At 37.6% G+C, this 25128-nt stretch overlaps 1 protein-coding gene across 4 annotated transcripts in view; it reads left to right on the top strand.

Annotated features, from left to right (window-relative positions):
• smtnb (smoothelin b) overlaps nt 1-25128 on the top strand; it is a 309229-nt gene that overhangs the window by 126803 nt on the left and 157298 nt on the right. The window contains exon 1 of one of the 4 annotated variants that reach the window (XM_073065780.1): nt 10722-10835. The exons of 2 other annotated variants lie outside the window; for them this stretch is intronic. The gene's annotated coding sequence lies outside the window, so the exon portion shown is untranslated. Of the gene's footprint in view, nt 1-10721; nt 10836-16469; nt 16593-25128 lie in introns of those variants that run through there. One more of the 4 variants, XM_073065781.1, reaches the window with a different exon arrangement.

The raw sequence follows: 25128 nt of genomic DNA, 5'->3' as shown, positions 1-25128 counted from the left end.
AATGTGTACACTTGCATATTTCATGTCTAACTCCCTCACTTACTCTAAAGTTCTTATCAAAACCCAAATGTTTGACTAAGTTTTTTTTGTCACCCTCCATGAAATTCCTTGGAACATTTTTTACTGTTGCAGGTGCTGTATCACTTCACATAGTTTATGTAACATTCCTGTAGAGGAGAGATCACTGATCTGCTCCAGTGTTTATTAGACTACGTATTCTTTTGTCATTTTATCATGTTTTTAATTGAAATTCTGGTCCTTTTTTCCAAAAAAAATACTGGAACAAAGAAACAAGAGAAGGTTATTGTGTAATTCCCTTTAGATATGTGTACTCTTCCCAATATCCTTTAATATGTTTTCTGAATCAAATCTAAATCCACCTCATATTTGGAGTTAACTACTAAGTTAGCATCCATTGCTGTTTATATAAGAATTCTAAAAAACTGATACATGGTTATATATTCAAAATCACATTCATTCATAAGCCCTACAGGAGTTTTTAACATAGGTAGCTGTTTACTTAAAATTCTTAAAAAGATGTAAATATCTCACGAGTGTATAGTTATTGGGTAATGGGGAACAATTGATTTATTGGATCAAAATAATAAATTGCTGATACTAATTTCACCCAGATTGAAATGGAATATTCCAATGATAGTTTGTTAAAAAAACTTTAATTGTTTTATTCAGGTGTCCAGCAGAATATTACGAAATGGCAGCTGGCCCTGTGTTAATTCTTCCTTGTTTCAACTCCATTCTCCTGATAAAATGATAAAGTGACAGGATTTTGTAGTGTATGAACATTCTGTTGTCTAGTAATTCAGTTCTATACATTTGCCCCCTAGAACTATACAGATGAAGTTTGATTTTCTTTTCTTCTAGATTTAAACATTAAGTCTGGGTCTTACTATTTTTTGCCTAAAACTTGACCAAACTCTTCATCATGTTAGTCATGTGTTCCATTTTGCATGTTTGAGTGTACAGGGCATGATGTCATTCTCTGTACAAACTATCACCCCATCCTGATCCCTATATAATCTGTAGATCTCCTGACTAGTTTTCTCCATTGTCTAGGTCTGTTTCTACTAGGGTGTACTTATATAATGCCAATATTACTTTGATTTTTTTTTGCTAGCGTGTTGACAGACAGTGGAGATAATGTAATATTTTGAAGACCAAGGCCTGGTGCTATTTACCGGTTGTAATACATCTTAAAATAATTTGCAGGAAGTAACAAGTCGGCGATTCTGTGATTCATATCCTCAGTTCAGAGCTTCCTCTAATCTTATTATTCAGGCTGATGTCCAAATATGGAACTGGTCTTCAACCTGACTTTAATTAATGAAGAATTTGATCACTGCCACTGCCAATTTCAAACCAAAGTACATATTCATAATATTGAAACAATTGAAGGATTGTTTATTTGGAATATTTTGAATAGTAATTGCACAAAGCCATGTACCAATGTGGTAATTTCTTTTTCTACAACAACAGGAACAGATTTAAAAAATTATCTCCGCCATTGTTTCTTTCTGTTATTTTCCTCATTCAGGCCCCAAGCCTTCATTCCTCACAAAACAGTCATGGAATGTAGGATAGTGTAGCACAGGAACAGGCACTTCGGTCCACAATGTTGTGCCAAACCATCTAAAACGTAAATCAAAAATCCCCAAAAACTAATCCCTCCTAACTACACAATGTCCATATGTTTCCATCTTCCTCATATTCACGTGCCTATCTAAATATCTCTAATGTATTTGCCTCCACTACCATACCAGGCAGTGCATTCCAGCATCTATGACTGAGTAAAAAATTTGCTCCTTACATCTCCTTTGAACTGTTACGAACCCTGTAACTGGGTCACTTACCAGCAAAGATGGAGACGTCCGTTGAAGTCTGATGATACTATTTTTAACAGTATTTATTAGTAAAAATACACAAAAATAATATCAGTGCAAATATACAAATAATATACGTTGTCAATACTAAATCTAAAAGTGCGGATATAATAATAATCAATAAGAAATAAGCTCTATCATTGTCTAGGGGATAATGTATTGTCCGATGGAAATATAAAGTTCACTCAGTTCATGCAGGCTGCAGCCTTTGGGCACCCCTGGGTTGCAATGGTTGGAGAGAGAGAGAGATTTGGAGAAAAACTTGCCGACTTTCCTTTTATGATTTCGATCCGTCAGGAGTCTCGTTGTCGTGGCCTTTCACTTATGGCCTCTCCTTTAGCTAAACAGTTCTTCCGTGAGGAGCCCGCCACCCTGGCAAGGGAGGATGCACACGAGCCCCCACCGGCTTTTGCTATAAAACGCTGTCACTGGATTTCCAGCGTTTCTCCTGGTGTGTCTAAAGGGGTTGTTCCCCAGACCCCTCTTTTATCCTTACTCACGGGGTCTCAGATGTCAGTCAGGTTGGGATGATGCAATCCCTCAACCAGACCACTTTGGTTGTCCCCTGAGGGTTTTCAATGAATAGTACAGTACTCAATACACAATTCCATCTCCAAGAGACAATGGCCGTTATCAGTGGTTCCGTTTCGCTGAGGTCAGGACACATTCCAAACCTTGTGTATTCTGGACGTCTCTCTCTCATTTACTGGGTTCCAGACCCGAATTAATAGCGATCTTGCGATTCTCAAAAAGGAGGGGGCGACTTTGTACCCTTCGGCCCCTCAGAGTTGCTTCACATTCATAACAGAACCTACCTCCTCTCACCTTCAGTGCATGCCCTCTAATATTAGACATTTCTACCCTGGGAAAAAGATACTCCCTGTCTACTCTATCTATGCCTCTCATAATCTTATAAACCTCCGTCAGATCTCCCTTCGGTCTCTGCCACTCCAAAGGAAACAACCCAAATTTGTCCATCCTCTTATGATAGCACATGCTCTCTGAAGCAGGCAGCATCCAGAAGCATCCTCTTCTGCAACCTCTCCAAAGCCTCAACATCCTTCCTCTAGTGGGGTGACCAGAACTGTATCCAATGCTGCAGAAGTGGCCTAACCAGCGCTTTATAAAGTTGCAACCTAACTGCTTGACTTTGGAACTTAATGCCTCAAGTAGTAAGCCTTCTCAACCACCTTATTGACCTGCATAGCCTCTTTCAGTATGTGTTGGCATAAGTATAGATAATTAATGATTGTATTGGTTCTTAATCTAATTCTCCCTCTTTTATTTCTTACATAATTATACATGAATATGTTGTTAGTGTAGTAGTTATATTCCTGTGTTAATGATCCAGATCCTTAATAATCCAAAGTCAGTGACTTCAAAACTGAATTGAAATTCAGTTTAAAATCTGATCAATAAAGTGGCTGTGAAGTGTTTGGGTTGTTGAACACTTAGTCAATTCAAGAATGTTTCTTCAGCTAGGAAACCTTACATCCTTTACAAAATGCCGTACAACATGATTAACTCTGAATTAACCATCCATTTAAATACATAAGTACATTTCTCAATTGTATTAAAATAGTACAAGTAAGCAAATTATCACCATAGTCTCTTAAGAAAAATAAGGCTGGGCAATTAAATGTTGCCGTTATTTGTAATGCATACATCTTGGAAATTAATCAAATTGTTTGGATATTAATCTTTAGGTATTTTTAGTTCAATTCTTAACTGTGTACAATACTGAATCGGGACATCTTTGCTTTAGGAAATTGTTATCAGGGATGCAAAATCTTGCTGTATGCAGATAGGAAACTGTCACATCCTTTGTGCATTGACAGCATTGGCCTTAAAGAATGAAGGGTTTGTGAGCTACTGTTAGTGACTTCTGTTGTTTACTAATTGAAGCAAGTTATATCTGAGAGAAAATAAACCAATTTTGGAGGGAATTGTGTCAGGAAGCTTCTGGCTCAATGTCTCAGAGGCGTGAAATTTTAAAAAAGCTGTATACCTCTTAAAAGGAAACAAAACATATTTAATAGATGATCAATGATTTAAAAATCTGAAAGTAGCTCAAGTATTTGGGCATGTGTTGTAATTCATCTCTTTTTTTCAGAACCATAGATATATTTAGTAGCATATGTGTGACAGATGACTCTTTTCAATTTAAAAAAAAGTTGAAAACTTGCACTTCGTTACAATCGTTCTCCTTGACTTACTGTATGATGTATGCAGATCCAATAAATTCTTCCTGATTTTTTAGTTCCCCTTGTTTAAATAAGCGTGGAAGTTTGTATTGATAGTCACTCAGTTTCCTGGGTAGGGGGATGAACAGAAGGAAAAGGAACAGCCTGAATTTTTCAACAAAATGACACAATTTCCTCACCAATATACTGAAAATTTTAGGATTCCTCTATCTCCATGCGTGATTACAGGAATTCCAGACTTGCTGGCCATACTTTACGAGCTATTTCTGATTGCACTCTGATGTGGGACTCCTCATGGAATTCATACATAGAGTATAAAGTTGTGGCATTTCCCCAAATACTTACACGGGGGTCAGATCTAATCTAAGTATAATCTCTGCACTCATTGAATGAAAGAAACAGCTGGGTGGAACAAAAGCAAGTTTGTTTTATAATTATAACTAAATATTTATATTAATTTAAGTATTTTAGTTTTAATGTAACTCTGAGATGTGTAATAGATATTGAATTTTTAAAATGTTTTTCAATATCTGCAACAGTCACAAAATTTAGAATAAGTCAAGTTTATTGTCATTTAACTATATACATGGATATAATTTATATAACTATATAACATATATAGTAATGAGACAACATTTCTTCAAATCAGGGTGTAAAGCACAGTAGTATACATAACACTTGATAAATATGAAGGTAAGGAAAAAATCTACAGATGAATCACACATATAACAAACTGAAGTACATTAATATTAAATTTTGTAAGGTACGGAACAGATTAACTAGTGACATTTCAAATGTGATGCAGCAGAGAGTTCAGAAACCTAATGGCCTGGGGGAAGAAACTGTTTTACATCCTGACCGTTCTTGTTTATATGCATCAGAGCCTGATGGTAGAAAGTCAAAGAGGATTCTGGATGGATGGGTGGGATCCTTAATAATACTAAGGGCCCTGTGTATGCGGCACTCCACGGATGTGTCCCCGATGGATGGTAGGGAGACCCCTATGATCTTTTCAGCTGTTCTCATAGTCCTTTGTTGGGGCCTCTGGTTCGATGCTCAACTGCTTCCATGCCTGATGGAGATGCGACTGGACAGGATGCTGTCAGTGGTGTTCCTGTAAAATGCAATTAAAATGGGGGAAGGAGCCTTGCATGCTCAATCTTCTTAGGGAGTGGAGACATTGCTGTGCCTTCTTGTTCAGGGAGGTGACTTTAAGAGACTAGGTGAGGTCATACGTGATGTGAATGCCCAGGAACTTGGTGCACTTAACTCTCTCTACAGAGGAGCCATGTATTTGCAGAGGGAGATGATTCATCTGCACTTTCCTGGTCCACTATAATTTCCTTTGTCTTCTCCACATTCAGGCTTAGGTTGTTCTTCTCACACCAATCCACCAGCCACTCAACTTCTGCTCTATAATCCATCGCATCATTGTTCTTGATAAGGCCAACCACTGATGTGTCATCTGCAAACTTGCTGACTTGCTTTGAGCTGGATCATGCAATACAGTCATGCATCAGCAGCGTGAATAGCAGCAGGCTAAGCACATAGCCTTGGGGAGTGCCAGTGCTCAGCGTGATGGCACAAGAGACATTGCTGCCCATGTAGACTGACTGTGGCCTCACTGCTAAGAAGTCCAGTATCTAATTGCAGAGGGTGGTGTTGAGACCCAGCGAGGACAGTTTCCCCACCATTTTCTGGGGTATGATGGTATTGAACGCCAAACAGAAGTCTATAAACAGCAGTCTGGCATATGAGACCCCATTTTCCAGGTAGGACAGGATAGAGTGGAGGACAGAGGCTATTGCATCATCAGTGGATTGATTTGAGCAATAAGGGGACTGGAAAGGGTCCAGTGTAGCCAGGAGAAAGGCTTTAATGTGCGCTGTGGCCAGCTACTCAAAGCATTTCATGATGGTTGATGTTAATGCCACCAGACAATAGTCACTTACAGGTTATTGTTGCATTCTTTGGCATTGGAGTGTTGGTTGCTGTCTTGAAAACTGAAGGGAAAATGGATTGCTCCAGAGAGATATTGAATATATCTGTAAGCACCTCTGTCAGCTGGACTGCGCAGTCTTTCAGAATCCCACCTGGTGTATTTTTGGGCCTGCAGCTTTGCGTGGGTTGACTCTGGCCAGTGTCTTCCTCACCTCAGCTTCAGCCAGATGGAATGTCTGCTCCCCTGGGCGGAGGGGTGCATTCCTTGCCAGTAAATTGCTCTGTGCATCTAATTGGGCGTAGAAGACATTCAGCCATTCAGGGAGTGGAGCATCCTGGCCACAGGGTTTACTTGTAGCCTGTAATCCTCTGAATTCCCTGCCACATGTGCCTCGTGTCTCTGGTATCACACTTGGATCAGCCAGAGGTAATTTTTTCTCTACCTATTTCATTCATTCTGAAATGACAATGTTTATGGTTGCAAGGACCACAGGCTGATTAAATTAGCATCCTGCAAAAAGTTGACACTGACAGATTAATTAAAGTGTAATTAGAATGTGACTATTTTAGGATCTACAGTATCAGAATCAGATTTATTCTGCATCAGTGGTGCAGTGGCATAGTGGAGCTTTACAGTGCCAGTGACCCCGCTGCCGTCAGTAAGAGTTTGTACATTATCCCTATGACTCCAAGGGTTTCCTTCCACATTCCAACAACATACAGGGTGGTAGGTTAATAATAATTAATTAGGTTAATTGGTCACTAAATGAATTGGGCGCCACAGTAGTTAAGCGGTTAGTGAGACACCATTACAGCTTGGAGCGTTGGATTTCAGTGAATTCTTCCTGTGGAACCCATCGGTTTTCCTCAGCTGCTCTGTTTCCTCCCACAGTCCCAAGTCGGACTGGGTGGGTTAATTAGTCATTGTAAATTGTCCCGTGATTAGGTTAGGGTTAAATCAAGTTGTTGGGGGTTGCTGGGGTGGCAAGGTATGAAGGGCCAAAAGGGCCTACCTATTCAGTACTGTACAAATGAATAAATAGATATATTGTCGCTGATTTATGACATGGAATTTGTTGTTTTGCAGAAGCATGATGATCTAATAAAACAATATTACATACGAAATAAGAAAGAAGGAACTTTTTTTTGCTTTGTGGTCAGTGGAATATTTTCAAAGCGTAGGTATTACTGCAGTGTAGGAAAAGTAAAACAAGGCCACTCTCAGCACGGAGGAGCAATACCTCATATTCCTTGTAGGTAGCTTCCAATCTGATGGCATGAACATTGATTTCTCATTCCGGTAATTTCTTTCCCTCCTCCTTCCCTCTTCTCCTATTCCCCACTCTGGCCTCTTACCTCTTCTCTTCACTTATCTATCCCCTGCCCCTGTTGCCCTTCCTTTTTCTCTTTCTTCTGTGCTCCACTCTCCTTCTATCAGTTTCCTTTCTCTATAGCCCTTTACCTTTCCCACCCACCTGGCTTCACCTATCACCTTCTAGCAGGTCCTCCTTCCCCTGCCCTTACCTTTTTATTCTGTCATCTTCCACCTTTCCTTTCCAAGCCTGAAGAATGGTCTCGACCTGAAATGTCGACTGTTTATTCATTTCCATTTATGCTGCCTGACCTAATGAGTTCCTTCATTTTGCGTGTGTTGATTTGGATTTCCAACATTTGCAGAATGTCTTGTGTTGCTGAATTTATCCGTAGCATTTTCCAAGATGTAACATTGAGATTGCCTTGGACACACGGATAAGTTCTATGGTCTTCTATGAACTGGCATTTTAGGACCTTTTGCTCTCACTTGAAAGAGCAGATGGTGCCTTAGTTTAATGACTCATCTAAAAAGATGACTTCTCTAATAAGAAGGGACACCTTTAGTTTTTTTCTGTGAAATAGCATTTTGAGACCTTTTGCATTAATTTGATTCAGGTGGTACCTTAGTTTTAATAACTCATCTAAAAGATAACTTCTCTAATAATGCGGAGGATGTGCAACATTATCAAAAGGCTGTGCTGTGAGATTTCTGCACTTTCAGAGAAGAAATGAGATTGCTGCACCATTTGAGGCTCTATGAAAGCTCAATACCATGTGAGGATACTGCTGAGAAAGCACTGTACTGTAGTTGGGGCCTTATCTTGGATTGTCATCAGCATTGTCCTCAGAAGCACTGTATTGTTGGAAGGGAAGAATTGAGGACATGCCTTTAGTCACATTTACAGTACAGAGTAACATACAGTCAAGGATGTTATCGCAAAACCTTAATTTCCAAGGCTCCCTTGGCTATAGAAATACAATTACTTCATGCTGTTATTACTCAAACACTCCTTGAAAATGTGAGCATGGTAATAACATCAAAACAACTTGTTAGCATTGCTCCTTAGATTGGTAAGTTTTTGAATGACCACTTGGACAAGTTATTAAAAAGCTACAGAATCATACTGCGTCAAAAATTATGGATGGCAATAATTATAATCTAATATTTCTGAGGCCATGATTTTAAAAGCGCAGCTTCGGTGGACAGGGCATGTCATATGCATGAAGGATTCTCAAATCCCCAAGCAAGCAGCTAATACATGGTGAGCTTTTGCCAGGCATGAAAAATCAAGGCAGGCCCCATAAGCTGTTGAGAGACTGTGTGAAAGCTAACATTGCTCAAGCTGGGCTTGTACCAAAACAGCTAGAAGAGAGTGTGCAAGACTGGAGCGGCTGGTGAGCCTCGGTTAGAAGCACTCATGACAACCTGGTGGAGAGGCACCAAGCAGTACTAATCAGTACCCAATAAAGAAGGAAATCAAAAACAGCGGCTCCACTTCCAGATCCAGCACAGTTTTCATGTCCTTATTGTGAATGTCTGTATGTCACTCACAACTCAGACTCAGCAGCCACCTACAAACTGCACAAATCTAACTTTCATCGTTGATACGATGGTCGGTCAAACAATCAATCATTGTAACTGAAAGGGTGATGTAAGAATGAGAGGTTGAACGTTTATTCAGTCATATGGGAAAATAAACAAATGGATGAATTTTGTTCCATGATCTTCCTTTGGCAAAGCTGAAATACTTGTCTACTGTTTTCCTACATTGAACGAAGGGTAGGAAAACAGAAGCCCATTCAGAATATTCAGTTAGACTCAATGCAGGAAACTTGGCATAGACCGTGATTTCAAGCTTCAAACAAGAGAAAATCTTCAGATGCTGGAAATCTGAGCAACACATGCAAAATGCTGGAGGAACTCAGCAGGCCAGGCAGCATCTATGGAAAAAAGTACAGTTGACGTGTTGGGCCGGAACCCTTAAGCAGGACTGGAGAAAAAAGGCTGAGGAGTAGATTGATTTTGTGTGTGTTGTTATGATTTCAAGTCTGTGGGGCAAAATCTCTTATTTCAACCAGAACTACAGGTGGTGGCGGTTCTCTCAGAATTAGCAAGGCTATTTTTCTTCTGGACAAATAAAATGGCTTAAAATTTTGTCTGTTTAATTTCCTGTTGCAGTTGATAGGCTTGTAAACTTGAAATAATATGGAATTTATAACATATTCAGTCATGTAATTACAAAACTTGTGTAACTCTTATTTGAATGTGTCTCTCATTGAGTACCAATTCATAACCTACATGAATGTTGTGGCTTTGTGAAAGATAACTGCTGTATAACACAAGTACTAACCAAATAGCATACAATTGGTGTCTCTTGCTGATATTATTACTAGGTTTCACTCTGCTGTATATTTTAATGATTATATTTCAGCATGTCTCATCAAATTGCTTTCTGACTCCTCAATCTTTTACTAAATTCAATTGTGGTTCCGTGGCTAGCTCGTTACTAACTGGTTACTGGAATGGGGCAAGTGATTTGCCTGCTAGATGTGTAAATTGCCTACAAAAAGTAGTGGATACTGTCCAGTCCATCATGGGTAAAGCCCTCTCCACCAATAAGCACATCTACACAGAGCGCAATCACAGGAAAGCAGTATCTATTGTCGAGGACCCCCACCGTCCAAGCCATGCTCTCTTCTCACCGCTGCCATCAGGAAGAAGGTACAGGAGCATCAGGACCTATACCACCAGGTTCAGGAACAGTTATTACCCCTCAACTATCAGGCTCTTTAACTTCACTAGCCCCATCACTGAACTGTTCCCACAAGCTATGGACTCACTTTCAAGGACTCTTCACCTCATGTTATCGATACTTACTGCTTAATTTTGTTTTATTATTATTATTTCTTTTTGTAGTTGCAGTTTGTTGTCTTACACATTGTTTGTTTATCCTGTTTATTATAGTCTTTCATTGATTCTATTGTGTTTCTTGAATTTACTGTGAATGCCTGCAAGTAAATGAATTTCAGGGTTGTATATGGTGACATATATGTACTTTGATAATAAATTCATGTCAAGTTTTGAAAGTGAGCAAACATTCACAGAACTGGAAATAAACTATGGTATAAAAGTGGATGCAGATTGTTGTGCTATTTTCAAAATGTCCCTTTTTGGCTTTAATCCTGGTTATTCTTCCCTTCTTTCTGTGTTTTACTGTGGGTGTAGCTGTCCCACAGGCCCATTGATGACATCTCTCCTCCTCTTCCTTTTGTATTGTATTAGATTTCAGAGCTTTTCATTGTTCTTCCCACTGACTATTCTGTGACTCATTCACGCTCTGTCAGCATAATTGGCAGCAGTCTTGGTGTACCTGCCTGCCTGCATCTGCTTTCCTTGCTGCAGCTCACAGATGGGATGGATTGTAGGCTGAGAGACACATTGCATAATACTGCCAATGAGTGAACATCTAAAATAAAGGTAGGAAATACTTCAGTCTAGTAGTTTAAAGGAGTTAGCTCACAGGAAGAAAGGAATATTGTTGGGTTATTTTCAAGTTAGTTTCTGTGTGGGGCATGCTCAGATAAGACTGATATTGTTAATTATAGCTTTATGAGTCTTAAATGTTGTTGCAGGTGATAATGAAGAATACAGTACAAATGAAATTATATTTGTTATTTTATCCATCTATGGTGAAAAGCAATGACCAATTACAGCCTTTCCCAGTTTCAAGCACATTCTATTCTTTTAAAACCTAGCCAGATGGACAGCATCTTCTGGGAAAAATATCCTCTTTATTTTTTTTGTCTCTTTCCTGAAAGTGTTATTTTCTGGGAACTGGTTTTGTTGCTTTGCTCTAATACTTTTCAAATAGCCTGCTCTTCACATGTACTTGTAGCTTGTGACTTGGGATGTGCAGAGGAATTTAAATTTGTTGGCTTTTGGAGGGACGCACAGATGTTCTTAATGTTACTGGTGTACTTTAACATAATTTTTATGAGTGATTACTGAGCCAAGAGGGTCTGAGTGCATGTCTTTCCTGTAAATGATTGTGAGGTGGCTGAACTACAGATGGTCTCACATCAACAAAATCCTCATCTGACTAACATCAATAATGGGATTAAATCAGGACTTCTCAAGTGATCCTGTCTATTGCCTAACCATACATGCAAATCATGTCAGTAATTTATATTGGATAATTGGATTGAAATTTTACTGTGCAATCCTTTCAATCAGTTGTACAGTACTATCTCTTTGCTGTTCAGTGGTAAGTGTATTGCATTTCATCACTGTAAAAATATCAATGCTTAGATACAGGGTATAAGTAACTACTCCCATGTACTGTTTTAAATCTGATTAAGCATTCTTTATTCAATCTTTACAGATTGTTTTCAACATTGTGCCACTTGAAATATATTTTCAGAAACTGACAACGTTTATAATCAGTAGATACAGAAATGTGATAAAAATAATTATCGTTTTCAGTGTTTTAATATTTGCATTGAATTTATCAGATAGTTGAATGAAATAGGGAACCAGCTATCAGGATTTTTCTCATGAATTAATTCACAAACATCCCAGATAAAGGTTTAAATACGGATGAAAAGACTGCTGTGGGGGAGGAGCGGAAATTCCTGCAATGTGTGGAATGAGATTAACTTGCAGTGATATCAGTGATTCCTTGAGTTGCATGGTATAAAAGAGGTTTATGTTAGAAAGAGCAAATATTCATATTTGAGGAATAGGTAATGATGATGGCAATTATATTAAAAAACATTAAGTACTGACATTTCAAAGGGATGCCAATTTTAAGAACAGGACTACGATTTTACTAGTAGCACCTATAATTTTACAAATACTATCTTTAAATATATTTCGATCAGGGAAAAAGCTATTTAAAGTTCACCCACATGGACATTTCTTGATTGCATTGAGTGATGTTGAGTTGGAAGAAATGAGTTTTGTTTCCATTCATGAGCATTGGGCTTGGTAAATTGCATTGTTTTCAATGTTAACTGGATGTATATTCTGTCTTTGCCAAGTACTAGCATTGTTGCTTTACAAATAAAGATAAAATTGTCTAATTTTGGTGTAGATTACTGAACTGTGGGAGTTGGTTAAAGCCCAAGCCCATGAGAATTGTTTACTTCCCCCTACAAGCAGAAACAATTAAAAAAAATCAGGGAACAGCTGGTCCACCCTAAACAAATCCAAGCTCAATAACTGCGATCAAATTAAAAATAATTAGATCAAAGAAGATGAAACAAACAAAACATGTGTGGGCAAATGATAAAGATGTAGTCTGGTATTCCCTTTGTTAATTTTGTGAAGATATATGAAGAGTTTTAAAAAATCACTTCCAGTCGGAATTTCAATCCTTGTCCAAAAAGAGTTGCATTTAGATAATATAATAGAATGAGTGTATTCTTAGGTACAGAGGGAAGAGCCAAGTTTCAAATACAAAAATTATTTATATTTTTATTTCCCCCCCACCCCTGTGTATTTACTGGTGTCTCCTAACATTGCACTCAGTAAGTCATACATTATAGACAGTACATCAGAATCAGAATCAAGCTTAATACCACTGGCATATGTTGTGAAATTTGTCTATTTTGTTGTTGACTCACCTTCTTAGAATTAGTGTTACCACATCACACATTGATTTACTGAAACTCATCTGATTTACTTTAGTTTTTAAATATTTTTAGAAAAGTCAGTTATAGAGCATAACAGCATAGAAACTGGCCCTTCAGCCCATCAAGCCCATGTCAAACTGTTTACTCTGCTTAGTGCTACACCGTACCATACCATACCTCTACCATAGTCTTCCACACTCCTCCCATCCATGTACATACCCAATAATATATCTGTTCTGTGTTATGTTGGTGAATAAATATAAGTCTACACTTTCTATGGAATTTGTCTTAAATTATACTAAGTTATTATGCCAGGATAATAATATCTAGCTTGTTTTTCAAAATTGCTGGGGCAAATCAAAATTAAGAATTCAAAATTTTGTAGCTATCGCTGTTTGATTCCATGCTATTGTTGGTTTCTATCACATTTCACTTCACTTTTAACCACTTTCTAATTGTTTTGGTGTTGTCCTTTTATTGTCAGCTGGTGCTGGTGGGTAATGTATTTTGTGCCAAAATGTGAGTTTTCAGACTTTTGTAAGGCTTGCTTCTTAGAGATCCTCTCAGGCTGCCTTAAAATTGCCGACCCTGCCAAATAAGATTCTTGGTTAGGTTCTGTTCACACTGCTATAAAATGCATTATTTAATTTAAAAATCCATGTTATGTATTTTCTTCATTTGGCTATTTTTAGCCCAGTTAGAAGAACAATTCTAATCTCTTGCAAGTTTCTTCCATTCACAAACAGAGGTAAATATTTCCTCATTTATTTCAGTAGAATTAACTACGGTAGTATTCATTTTTACTCTGTTAACCTAGAACTGATCGCAATTCTGAGTTTACAAATAGAAAATTTGTATGTGAGCAGATCTGAAGTGTAGTTGTAACCAAAATTTTAAAATTGTAATAAATATATTGTGTACTTTATGAGTTTTTGTATTTTGTGCATTAATTACTTGTGCAAAGATGGTAGGAGTTTGAAGAAATAATCTGCTAAATTCTTCTGTTGTCTTATGTGACAATACAGAATCGCAGTGTCACCAATACTAGTCACTTTATGTTCCTAGGTCTCATTAAGTCATGTGTCAGTACATCAAATAGGATTCTAATTAACCTTTTAATGGGATTTTGTAGGTAAGGGCAAATATAAAAATGCATAAATGTTTGAACTAAAAGACTATTTAAGTTTGCTTTCTGCATGTCCCTTTCCTTTCTAAAGTTATCTAATACTGCAAGTTATGATAACCTAAAGACACGGCATTATTTGTTTATTTCACTTAGCTCAAATCTTTCTGAAACACAGACAACCAGGGCTTACTGGGTCACCTCAAATATTTAAGGAAAATAAATCTCAAATCTAATTATTTTAATAACCATCAAATGAGCTGGTAGATTTTATATGGAAGCCGGGTGGTGTTTTTCAAATATAGATTTTGTCGACATTGTCTATGACTGAACAGATAATAGACAAACCAGGTAAGTACAGTTGTAATTACACCTAGCTGAATGACAAAGAATTACAGTACCTGCAATATCTACCTCCTCCTGTGGTGTCACTAAAAGATGTTTTCTTGGTTCACTCCTACTTACCTAGAGTAACATACAAAAATCAGATTTTAATAGGTTTATTGAGATTTCCACCAGCTCCTCTGACAAATGTGAAATTCCTCTGTTTTAGATTACTGATTGAGAATAAAATTGTTGCAAAATATTGAGAATAAACCCATTACTTCTGGACCTGATGGCAAACTCCTCTTCCAAGCAGCCACTCAGTCCTTCCCCCTCGCAGCTGTAGGAAATTAGTATCAAATTTGACCTGTTCATCTCATCTGCTGAAATCCCAATTAATTGTTTTGTTATCTATTGTTTTGGAAATGATATTCCTCACTCTAATTTCTATCTACTGTAGGTTTATCATTCAAATTAACCTCTGTGCCATTTATGCATCTTCAAACACATTTTTCCTTGTTTCACCAACGGTTCTGCTGGTGCATGTAAGGTGATTGTTAATATCATTATCAATAACAGTTCTTGGAGTCTGGCCATGATTCTTTATTATCAGAGGAAAGTGTTGTTCAGTGGAAGCAGGCCGGCTTCAATTATATAGGGCATTGATGAGACTTCTGTGTTCAGTATTAATAGACAATAGACAGTAGGTGCAGGAGTAGGCCATTTGGCCCTTCTAGCCAGCACCGCCATTCACTGTGATCATGGCTGATCATACACAATCAGTACCCCGTTCCTGCCCTCTTCCCATATCCCTTGACCCCGCTATCTGTAAGAGCTCTATCTAACTCTCTCTTGAAAGCATCCAGAGACTTGGCCTCCACTGCCTTTTGGGGCAGAGCATTCCAGATATCCACCACTCTCTGGGTGAAAAAGTTTTTCCGCATCTCTGTTCTAATCTCACTTAAAGAACCATGTAAATAATTTGGAACTAGTTCAAAGAAGGTTCTCCAGACTAATACCTGGATTGGCCAGGTTGTATTATTAGGAAGATAGAGCAGACCTTGCTTGTATCTCCTGAATTTAGAAATATGCATGTGGTCTTGATGGAAATATAAAAGTATTGAAGTTTTTTTATATAAACCATGGTTCCTTTTGTGGGAAAATTTAGAAATAAGGACTTGTTTTTTTTAAGAAAACAAGGGATTGCTCATTTAAGTTATAATAAGAATATATTTAAAAAATAAATAAATAGTGCAAAATAATGAGGTAATGTTCACGACTGTTCAGAAGTCTGATTGCAAGCAGAAGAAGCCATTCCTAAAATGTTGAGTGTGTGGCAGAGAGGAGATAAAACAACTTTTGATTCTTTAGACTCTCCTTCCTCAAAGGACATTGGAAGCAAGGTTTTTGAATATTTAGAAGGCAAGGATAAAAAAAACACAAGAAATTCTGCAGATGCTGGAAATCGAAAGCAACACACACAAAATGCTGGAGGAACTCAACAGGTCAGGCAGCATCCATGGAAATGAACAATTTGTCCTTCCAGCCGAGGCCTGTTTTCAGAACTGATTTTTGACGAGGCTGAAAGGTTATCGTGAGGAGACAGCAACACCATAAAGTTACATTCGATTGGTCATGGACTTATTAAACAGTGAGGCAGGTTTAAGGGGCTGAGTGACCTACTCCTATGCCTAATTTACATTTGTACATAAGGGGTTTTGTACTTAAGCTGCCATTATTATTTTGTGAAAGTGAAATTATGAAATGGGAATTAAATTGAAATTTCAATTTGCCTAATTCTGTTTGCAATCACCTTTGGCGTTCTGTACTCAAGGTGGCTGTTTCTTTGCTTTGTTGATAAAATACTGTAAATCTGTAGTTAAACAATGGAAACCAGAAAGTGCTAGGTTGGTAATGAACTAGTTGATTAAACCTAGAATAATCCTATTTGCTTTAGCTCCCCTGAGTAAGGGAGTGGAAGGTAAGTTAAAGTTCCTGTTACTGATTGCCGTCACCTCTTGAAACGTACACCTGGGTGGGCTTTGGCAAAACTCAGTAACAACTTAACACACCGCCAGTTGAATTTTGGTGGTTCCAGTCTTCGTGGATTTTTTGCTCCAAATATTTACTGTATAACCTACTGTGGAATATTTTGTATGTATTATTCATTATTACCTTCTCATAGCTTGTATATACGTAATCATACTGTGTAATTTTTACCAATGTAATAATTTACCTTGTCAGGAGTAATAATAGAATTACTTGAATTCTGCCTTTCAGCACCTACTTGGGTGAAGATAGCTGAGCAATAAATTATTTATGATGCATATGAACTTCTGTTAGTCACTTGAGTGCTAATTTGAACTTTATTTTAGATTAAATGAAGTGTCTCATAACTATAAATGCATTCATATTGAACTATTGGTTTCAGGTGTGCAACATTCTGGAATTCGGTACCATATGATCAGGAAACCTCTTATTTGAAATTCTAATACCCTATAAAAATTGTAGAGTAGTTTCTCTTTCCCTGTAGAACTTCTGTCCTGTGCCACTTGATCTCGGATATATTTCTGTTGCTTTTATCATGTGATGTTACAGCCTGGGGCGTCAGAGTTCAGAGTTCAACTTTGGCATTGTCAGTAAGGAGTTTGTACGTTCTCCCTGTGACCACGTTTTTTCCTCTGAGTGCTCTGGTTTCCTCCCACAGAGCAAAGACGTACCGATTAGTATGTTAATTGGTCATTGTAACTTGTCCTGTTACTAGGCCAGCGTTAAATAGGTGGATTGCTGGGCAGCATGGCTTGTTGGGCCAGTAGGGCCTATTCTGTGCTATATCTCTAAATAAAAGTAAGTAAATAAATACATATGTTGAAAGATTAGATACTTTTCCATTATTTGCACTGAGTTTTCATCATCACCATTATGTGACGTGGGTGATCATGGTCTTTCTGTGAACATGATTGTTCTTAGCAAGTTTTTCTACTGAAGTGGTTTGCCATTGCTGCCTTCTGGGCAGTGTTTTTACAAGACAGGTGAACCCAGCCATTATCAATACTCTTTTTAGAGATTGTCTGCCTGGCGTCAGTGGTCACATAACTAGTACTTGTGATATGCACCAGCTGCTCATACAACCATCCACTACATGCTCCCATGGCTTCACGTGACCCTGATCAGGGGGCTAAGTAGGTAGTACCCCTTGCCAAAGGGTGACCTGCAGGCTGGCGGAGGGAAGGAGCACCTTACACCTCTTTTGGTAGAGACATATCTCCACCCTGATATCCTGCACTGAGTATTACCATTACCATTGTCTGCTATTACCTATTCAAATCATGAAGTAGATATGCGCAGCTCTTTTGAATGTTATTCTTAGAGTTTCTAGAACAATTAACATACATTTCACAATACATGCAAATATTACTGTATAAAGAGTGTAATAGCAGTTGCAACATGATCTTTTCAATGCAATGGAACTTCGGCTGTGGAAAATGATGACCTGGATCGATAAGTATTAGGTATATTAGAAGAAATGTAAAGCTATAGCTTATCCAGATGCTTAGCTGTCTCCTCATTTGCAGACCCTAATCAGTTTAGATTGGCATCAACATCTGCTCCACAATCTCCATCAGCACAGGTGCATCACAAGAGTGTGTGCTTAGCTCCCTGCTCTGCTGGCTTCACACTTATGACTGTGGCTAAACTCAGCTCCAATACCATATTCAACTTTGCTGTCGTAGACCGAATCAAAGGTGGTGATTAATCAGCGTATGGGAGGGAGATTGAAAATCTGACTGAGTGGTTTCACAACAACAACCTCTTACCCAATGTCAGCAAGACCAAGGAACTGATTATTGACTTCATGTGGAGGAAACCAGAGGTCCAAGAGCTAATGCTCAGGTGCAATTATGATGAAAGCACGGCAGTGACTACTTCCTTAGAAGTTTACAAAGATTCAGAATGACATCTAAAACTTTGACAAACTTCTGTAGATGTGTGGTTCACAGCCTGGTATAAAAACATCAATGTCCTTGAATGGAAAATCATACAAAAAGTAGTGGATATCGCCCAGTACATCACAGGTAAAACCCTCCCCACCATTGAGTACATCTAAATGAAACACTGTTGCAGGAAAGCAGCATCCATCATCAGGGACTCCCACCACCCAGGTCATGCTCTCTTCTCGCTGCTGCCATCAGGAAGAAGGTACAGGAGCCACAGGACTTGCACCACTAGGTTCAGGAATAGTTATTACCCCTCAACCACTAAGTTCTTGAACTAAAAGGGGATAACTTCACTCGCCCCATCATTGAACTCTTCCCACAAGCTATGGACTCACTTTCAAGGATCTTCATTTTGTGTTCTTGACATTTGTTGCTTATTTATTATTATTATTATTATTATTATTATTATTATTATTATTATTATTATTATTATTTATTTCTTTTTGTAATTTGCAGAGTTTGTTGTCTTTTGCACACTGGTTGAACACCAAAGTTGGCGAGATCTTGTATTCATTCTATTATGATTAGTATTTTATTATAGAATTAATGAGTATGACTGCAAGAAAATTAATCTCAGGGTTGGTGACATCTGTACTTTGATAGTAAATTTACTTTGAACTATAGAATATAGTCAATGATTAATGCAGTCAATAATTACAAGCTGACAAACTTGCATCTTTCTATGCCTGACACTTTTACAGGGAAGGAAAATAAAGCCAAATACAACTCAAATGTGTTCCCTTTGCCAAACCATTCTGATAGGAGTTGCCAACTAATGATGTATTCCCTGGAATTTCCTTCATATGAAGTTTCACATCCTACACCTTTTTATCATGTCCTTTCTTTTTCATTGAAAATGTTTGTATTAAGATTACTTTCCGGCTGCTTATTTTTTTACCACTCTAATTGCCAACAGGATTATCCATAAAGTTAATCTTGAATTTCTTGTGATTCAAGTCAATTATGAAGCAGTAGAATCCCTAATTCTAACCAACCATTAATAAATTTTAAAATCTTAATGAAGTTACAAGGAGTTTGTTTTTCTTATCCTTTCAAATAGTTGAAAATAATTTTTCTGTCAAATACTGGATATAAATTATTGCTTATTTAAAGAATATTTACAGTAATATGAATCTTCTTGAATGGCTGCTTAATGCAGTATCAAAGAAATTTCTGCAAGGTAAGAATATGCTTTCTGTGCTCAAATTCTAAAGTTTGAGACCTTCCACACTTTACATGAATGGGACTTCCCAAAGATTTTAACAGTTTCATAGTTACAATGCAAAGTGGACAAAACCTCTTTTATTACTGTGGGCCAAACTGAAAAGATTAAAAACAACTAATGACAAAAGTCACACTGCCTCTTGGACTTCTGCCTTAAAATCATTTTGAAAGCCCATTTTATGTAACCTTAATTAATCATTAGGCTGCCTGTGTGAGATGAAGCCTAGCTTCAGATAATGACTTGGTGCCTATGATCTCATTTGAATTTGACGAGATTACAGTGTTTAAATTCCTCCAGTTTTGTTATTCAACAATAAACAAACCACAATTCCTGTCTAGATTAGAAATCTGCAAATTTATTCTGTTTATTATAATTCTATGTAGACATTGTAAAAATTCAAGCAAAAGCAAGCTTTGTTGGTGTCAACTGATGTTGTAGAATCATGGAGAACAAAAATGGTCCTTTTGCTCACCAAACCCAGAATGATCATCAAGTATCCATCAAGATAGGGGTTCCCAACCTGAGGTTCATGGACCCCTTGGTTAATGGTAAGGGTCCATGGCATAAGAAAAGTTAGGAATTCCTGCATTAATATTAATCTAATTCTATTCTCCCTACAAACTCCATACAGATTGCACTGGAGATCATGATTGAACATGAGTCACTGGAATTCTGAAGCAGCAGCCCTACCATTTTAGAGGTATAATGCAAAAAAAAGGTAGATGAGAAGAAAGGAGAAACAAGTAGGTGGAGTTCAGGAGAGATTAAGTGACCAAAAGTAAAATTGTAGTTATGAGGAAAGGTGGGCTAAGGTAGAATAGTTCTCTTTGGAACAGAGAAAACTGAGGGGAGACTTAATAGAGGTGTATATAGACACTTAAATAGCAGGGGGACAAAAACAGGCATAGATGTAAAGTAATTGATAGAAAGACTACAATAGAATAATTTTCACCAGTAGGAGACAGGGATTTGAAATGCACTACCTGAAATTTAAACGATACCAAGATGTGTACTTGAGTTGTGATTACAGGGCTACAGACTCAGCCTTGAATGATTGGATTAGGATGGATAGCATCTTAAGGTTCAAATGGCAGTCTGGATTGTAAGTTTTCTCTGCTTTCAGCTTTAATAGAATCAATTTTAGGGGCAACATATCTATATTCTGCATCCTGGTATTGAATGTGAGTAAAGTTTAGAGAGTTTGATTCTAATAACTATCCGATCCCCAGAGAACTTATGTTTCACTCTTCTGCTATTATTCCTTTGATAATAGATATTTTTAACATTAGGATTTAAAGGCACTTTGATTGACCTCAATTACTGAAGTCAACTTGTAAATAGATAGACAGATACTTTATTGATACCAAAGGAAACGACAGTGCCACAGTAGCATTACAAGTGCACAGATATACAAATACATATTAGAAGAGAAGTAAGAAATAATAAAAAAAAAATAAGTTATCTCAAGCAGTCTAACAGAAGGGGATCATCACTTCCCTGGCTGTATGTTGACTCATTTTAGAGCCTAATGGCCGAGGGTAAGAATGAGCAGTGCAGTCTTTTGCTGTCTTTTGTTCGTCTTTTACAAAAAGTGCTCCACTGTTCAGTCAAGATGGCATGCAGAGGGTGAGAATCATTGTCCAGAATTGCCAGAATTTCTGTAGGGTCCTCTGTTCTACCACAGACTCCAATGTGTCCTGTTTGACTCCTATAACAGAGCCAGCCTTCCTAAACAGTTTATTGAGTCTGTTGGCATCACCCGTGTTGATGCCAGTGCCCCAGCACACGACCATATAGAAGATTGTACTGGTGACAGCAGTGCTAGAACATGTGAAGGAAAAGCCTACATAATCCAAAAGACCTCAGTCTCCTCAGGAAGCAGAGGTGACTGATCCTTCTTTTACAGAAGTTCATGTTCTTTGAACTTGTATTACTTCAATTTTTAGTCATCTTCCTCTTGCATAATAATAAGGAAATATAACAATGATAGGAAGTGTGTTGAAAACCAATTAATTGCATGTCTATAATTTTATAGAAACAAGAAATTGCAGATGCTTTAATCCAATGCAAAAACAATCCACTGTATAATTTTAGTTTTTACATTAGCATGTTCTTTCTGCCAGCAATGCTTTTTAAAATAAACTGTCTTTTATTTTCTAAATATGCCCTTTTATGTCATGTTCCTCTCCATAGCACACACAGGACAGTCTTCCCTGTAGGACTGTAGCCACTCGCTCCACACTCCCTTGCAAGCTCAATGTTAATTAACCAACTGTCAAGTTGTGATGGCCAAGTCACTCTATTCACATCTGGAAATGCTAGATATCCTTGTGGGAAATGCCTTTTTCGTTAAGTGTAGACTTATCAGGAAAGAAAACATCCCCGTTTTACATACAGGCTTTCAATATTACTGTAATTTTTGTGTTGTGTAATCACAGTAACATGGGCTACAGATGATTGAAGTTGTGATGAATGTTGCCATCATCAGATAGAAAGCTAATAAAAAAAAAGCATCATTGTGGTGAAGAGGCGTGCATGTAATCTTCAACTTGTTGAGGCAACTTTTCGCTGAACAGTAACATATAAGGAGACTGCTATTACCTCATCATGTCTGCAAGGAATTAAAATCAGTCCCTTGTGTCTCATCAGCCGTACATTAATCTATGGAGTGTCCTCAAAGAGGTTTAAAAAATAGGAGAATGCACAGATTGGATAGATAGCCAGACTCATTTTCTCTGGGCATGTGAATTTAGAACTGGAGGACACAGATTTAATGTGAGAGAGAAATTCTGAGGAGTAAGATTATCACTCAGAAGAGTGGCTGGTGATTATCTGGATGGAACAGGTAAGAGGAGGTTGTAGAAGCAAATACAATTATAATGTTCAAATCACATTTGGATACGTACTTAGTTAGCTAGACCAAAACGGATACAGGATTAATGCAGTCAAATGGGATTGGCATAGAAAGAGATTATGGGCTGTTTCTGTGCTGTACGATTCTATGATTTTGTAGTTACGGTAATTGCAAAGTCACCTCCTTCTAGAATTTTGTACTTAATTGAAACTGATTACATAGCACAAAGAGCAATGCAATGTGCATGTAGTAAATTGACTCTTGGAAAAGTTTTCTGACAAAGGGCAACAGCAGTCAGAAATAACATAGTTGCCTTTATAAAAGAAAAACAAAGCTCCATACCATTGGGAAAATACTAATGCCCTACTCTTTTCTACACATAATGCAGTCATTTTCTCTAGGCAATATAGATTCTCTCATGAATGCTTAGAAAATCCATATTTACAGGCTGTTCTGAGACAACATTGATGATTATTGTTTAACGGGGCCAATCTAATTTTCCTGATAGGTTTTCTTGCCTGTCATTCATGGACACCAAAATTAATTGTAGTAATCCTATTGCCAATTTAGTTGAGATAAGTACTGTAATGTGCTACCATAGTTATCTGACCAACAAGAGGAATGCCATAATTTGTTCTCAACAATATGCAAATTTATTTCCACAAAGTTGTTCTTTAATTCTTTTGTTTAAATAATGAAGTTTGACCCCAATTCCAGTACCTTAGAGTCTGTGAATTCCAAATCGCAACAACTCACTGTAATTAAAAAATATTCCCTTCTTGTCTTTTGTCCAAAATATTAAATCTGTTTCACTTTGTTCGTAAAACATCCCCAAATAGCGAAAAAGTGTTCTCTATTTACAGACTAACCTGGATCTTGTATTCATCTGTCAAATAGTTTCCTAATCTTATTTCATGGAGAGAGGAAAACAAAGCAGCTAATCTAACCCTGTAGTTGAAATCTCTTATTCCTGGAATTCTTCAGGTAAATTTTTTCTGCATTATTCTTAACAGCACTGGCATAAATGAAATCTGCCAATATCAACAGTCCATGATTCCACCAATTTCTTCTTTCTCCTTCCTATTTGGTGGCCTATAGAACTGCATTATTTTTGCTTTTAAATTCTAACCATCTGAATTGTGTGCATGCCCTTCAAGGGCATCCACTGTTGTTACAGTACAATAAAAAATCTTATTTAGTTAGCACTTTCACTCAATCATCTTTTATCCTTCCCTTTTTTGTGCTGAATATGTTATATCCAGGATATTAATGCCCAAACCTGTGGTTTAGTTTATGAACAATATTTCCATTATTACCAATGTATTTATCCCGCATGACTATTTGTGCTAGCCTTTTCTTCTCACCACACTTTGTCTGTTTACAAGCTTGTGTTCTAAGCCTAGCTTTTATACCTGTTGTAAGCAGCATCACAGGTAAATAAGGTAGCGAAGAAGGTGTTTGACATATTGACCTTATTAGAGCATTGAATATCAGAGTTGGGAAGTACTGTTGCAGGTTAGTGACGTTTGTGAGGCTGACTTGGAGTATTGTGTATAGTTTCAGTTATCCTATTGTTGGAAAAATACTACAAAGTGTGCAGAAAAGATTTATAAGCATGTCGCCAGGACTTGAGGGCCTGAATTACAAGGAGAGGTTGCGTAGATTCGGTCTTTAATACCTGGAATGTAGGAGATTTGGGGATGACCTGATAGAGCTATATATATGATCATGGCAAGCATAGACAGGGTGAAAGCACATAGTCTGTCTCATCAGGAAGGGATGCTAAAAATAAGACGGCCCAGGTTTATGATCAGAGGTGAGAGATTTAAATGAGACATCAGTGCCGGTTTCTTCACACAAAGGGTGGTGCATATTTGGAATGAGCTACCAGAAATAGTGGTTGAGGCGGCCAAATTAGTAACATCTAAAACCAATCTCTTGTCAACTTAGTTTAGGATATTGCAGAGCTTTTGCAAGAGTACAGAGATATAGTAAGACAGGGTGCAACAAATGAGAATTATACATTTTAGCTGTTCACACTGGTAGTAGTCAGCAAAGCTGTTGAGTTCTTCTGTGCTTTGCTGTTTCTTTAGCATTTGTCTGTTTCTTGAAGCAAATTGCTAGCTTGACACAGCACAGGTGGAAAGTGTGCAAGGAACCAGCTGGATTTGAACCTGAGATACTTGCCTCGAATACTGGTGTGGGTGCCACTGGCCAGCTAATTAGACAGCAAAGGCAGGAATAAAATACAGGAGGAATGCTCTAGAAAATATGTGGGAATGTCCAGTAACTCAACTCACCAGCTTAGTTTAAGGTTAACAATAAAAGATTTTTTTAAAAAACCTGTTTATTTTTCAACATGAAAATAATAGAATAAATTCATTTTTGTACGTTCCTATCCTTGACAGACTGTTATTATTCATTTATTATATTATTTCTATCGCTGGTTAGACTGAACCTATACAGTATGCGCTGATATTTAGTTTAATCTAAATACATACACTTTTACTTAATTTGGATCAATGTACTAACTGAACTAAACTGAATGCTATTAGACTCCTGGTTTTGAAGTTCAATATTTTAAGTGTTGTTCGCTCACATTTTGCCATTTGC

Source organism: Hemitrygon akajei, chromosome 14 (assembly GCF_048418815.1).
Source record: "Hemitrygon akajei chromosome 14, sHemAka1.3, whole genome shotgun sequence".
NCBI lineage: Eukaryota > Metazoa > Chordata > Chondrichthyes > Myliobatiformes > Dasyatidae > Hemitrygon > Hemitrygon akajei.
Note: the sequence above shows the minus strand (reverse complement) of the source record. Positions and strands in the feature narration are given on the sequence as shown.